Source organism: Palaemon carinicauda, chromosome 38, assembly GCF_036898095.1.
Source record: "Palaemon carinicauda isolate YSFRI2023 chromosome 38, ASM3689809v2, whole genome shotgun sequence".
NCBI lineage: Eukaryota > Metazoa > Arthropoda > Malacostraca > Decapoda > Palaemonidae > Palaemon > Palaemon carinicauda.
This window is the reverse complement of record NC_090762.1, coordinates 57,135,335-57,138,510: the sequence shown is the minus strand read 5'-3', so window position 1 is coordinate 57,138,510 and position 3,176 is coordinate 57,135,335. Positions and strand designations below refer to the sequence as shown.

The 3,176-nt window shown below is 37.0% G+C and overlaps 1 long non-coding RNA gene across 1 annotated transcript in view; it reads left to right on the top strand.

Moving 5' to 3' along the window:
• Positions 1-792: 792 nt before the first annotated feature.
• The window catches only part of LOC137630207 (uncharacterized), a 70,571-nt gene continuing 68,187 nt past the window's right edge, over positions 793-3,176 (top strand). The window contains exon 1 of the long non-coding RNA XR_011041690.1: positions 793-923. This is a non-coding gene — a long non-coding RNA (uncharacterized lncRNA). The remainder of the gene's footprint in view (positions 924-3,176) is intronic.

Genomic DNA, 3,176 nt, shown 5'->3' with positions numbered 1-3,176 from the left:
TTCACTTTCAAAAGTCACTGTAGGCCACTTCCCTCTAAAGAGCTGTGCCCTTGTGGGATAGGACGCTCCAAGGACTCTATAGATTAGACTCCTTTGACATGATCTCGTTTTTTATCGTATATCGCGGAGTGTTTGTAAAGATAAAAACCAAACCAAATCGCCTTGAGAGGCGCACTGTAGGCATTATGTAAGAGTGCAGTGTTCCTTTGAACCTTAGCTGCATTTCCTTTATATCCTTCTAATTTACGTCCGCTCCAGTTTCCTTTCTTCTTTGCCTCCGTTCCAGTTTCCTTTCTTCTTTATTGTTATCCAACCTCTTTCAATTTTACTTCATTGTGCTACTGTTGGATCCCCCCCCCCCGTTCCACTTGGGCGCCAAGTGGCCTCCCACACCCCAGCGATAGGCTATGCAACCCAAATTCATAAATCTCATCCAACAAAACTCTGAAATCTCTTTTGTTTAGCGTCTTTATATTTTGGTACAGAAGTGTAATAAAAACTAAATGTTTTTCCTAATTATCACTTTTAAGTTTTCCCTTATTTGTTTAATATCCAAGCTTGTCTACATTTACTATAGCAATACATAAAATATAGTTAACTAAATTAGAAGCTCCATTGCTTATAGTTAACGCTCCAGTCTAGCATATATGGTTCACCTGTAACTTAGCCAAGCGCACCAAATGTGTCAACAACCTTGGTAAGTAGTTGTCCGGAATACGTCCATCAGCTACCCTATTGTCTCGTCGGAGAAAATCATTTCATTAAATTACTGAGCAAACACAAGGAAAGTCCACTATCCAGAACAGTTACTTTCTACCTTTGTTTATGAGAAGACACTGTTGCTACGGATCCGGAAAGTAGGCTATTGGATCTACATAAGAGACTGAAATAACAAGAGATGACTGGACGCTGTTTAACGTTGTGTGAGTGATTTTGTTATATTGCTGAATCGATTTATAAACTTGGAAATATAATTACAGAGCGTTAGGTTTTAAGCAGAGAAATGGTCTTACACATTGATAATTATTGATGTATGAGTCTTTATACTTTATATTCAACAAATCGCATCTGGGTATTACTGTCTATACAGTAGTTCTAAAGGTTATTGTTGCTGATGAAGTTATATGATATTAGCTAAAATTAACTTATTAAAAGTACTGAAGGCAACAGAAGTCTGCTTTAAAATTTTTAAGTCATGAATGTATTGGAGGGAAATCTTGTCAGGGAGTAAATTCGAATGGGTATTACATGTGCTGGCAATGGACTTTATATTGTTTCCTATCCTGGTAAAATATACACAGGTGATTTTAGTTTTTTGCTTTGGGATGTAGCACTTGAAGAGCAAGCATTAGTAATTGACATTAAACCACGAGAAATGGTTTAGGAGACTTTTCTGCTACCGTAAGTAGGGCACTGACTGTTTACTTGGATCAAAATCTTTATTGAGAGGTGAAGGGTACTGACCAGTTCCTATTTCTTTGAATATTTGAATGATCAATATCTCATCGGAATAGTATTTTGTATTTCGTGAAGTAATTTCTCCCGTCGGGTAGAAGCTTGCATATATCACCCCACTTGAGTAAAATATTTTGTTTGAAAATTTACTAAATATTTATTTCGAGCATTTATGCAACGACGTGTGAACTCATTGCTGGTTTGCATGATTTAGGAATGCATTTAGTTCTGGTATAAGCCGAGCCTGATTTCGTACGTAAGACAATTATAGCACTTTTGGTCTTCGTTTGGAAAACAAGGTAAAATGTTTGGTGTGAAGAAAATATTTAACGACCGTAATTGTATGTTTTTCTCGTAATGGGTGTAAGTTCTGGAGTTTTCATATATCCGGCCCCTCCACTAGACACCCGAAAAAAATGTAGATATTAAAACATTCAAGAAAAGGATTAAGACTTTCTTGTTTTCTAGCTGATTCTATATTGTGGATTTGACAACGCAGAGTATGCGACATACAGATCTCGTAGGGTAAGTACTGTAGGGGAGTGTAGTGTAGGCACAGGGTTTCCTTGTGTGATAGGACGGGGAAAACAGCCCTTGAAGTAGAGCAAGTAAAAATATTCACTATGGATACGTATTGGTCTAAGGAAATATATATTTAGGTATCCTGAACATTGAATATTTTTTTTCTCTCTCTCTCTCTCTCTCTCTCTCTCTCTCTCTCTCTCTCTCTCTCTCCAATTTGTACGAAGAGGAACATTCTATAAAAATAAGGTATCGCCCTAATCACGAGTAAAAGTAAAATTCTACAGATACTGATGCCTAAAGTGATCTACCATATGTGAAATATGTTGGAAGTCCCTCTTGAGTGAATTTGGGGTCAAGCGATACTATAGAAGCCATCATGTGGTAGAAGGCATTAACTACGGAACAAACTCCACCAAGGTCATGTAAAGTTAAGAGGGAGGAAATGCACGAAATACTCTTGAGCATAAAAAAACCAGCATTAATTCGGCAATGCATGCAAATGCAATCGAAAGAAGAAGCATTAGAAGTGGCATCACCCCATGAAAAGTATCAAGATAAGAGGAAAGAACGAATGACGTCATGGAGTGGATCTTATAATCATATATGGACTTGCACTTCCTTTGGTCTGCATATACATTTATGAAGCATATTTATACTTCGAAGCCAAGCATATTTGGACTAAACCTGTGTGCGCTTGAGGTTACACGTGGGCACACTATTCTGTTCACTTATTGACTCTCCACTCTGAGCTATCTTGACTGTTGGAGCCCTTGGGCTTTAAGAATTTTGATTTTCCAACTAGGGTTGTAGTTTAGCTAGTAATAATAATAATTGACCGAGTAAAAATTCTCTCTTATATGGAGATGACTTCCTATCAACACTTCTAATCATATTTCATTAATTATCTTCGGAAACATTTACATGAAAATTTTAAGAAGATCGGTTATATCTTCGAAAACACCTCATTTGGAGTGAGGACTCCCTGGGTTGAAAGTTTGCTGGTCAGATCATTTGGACAATAAGTACTTTAGCAGCAATAGCAAGTGCAGTATTAATTAGGATTATGTAAAGCAGATCGGTATTTTTTTTCCAGCTTGTTGCTGTCATTTAACTATAATTATTGAAGACACATATCTAGGTCCTATGTATACACAGTCTAACTGGAGGCGACTTGTATTATTTATTAAAAGGTCAGT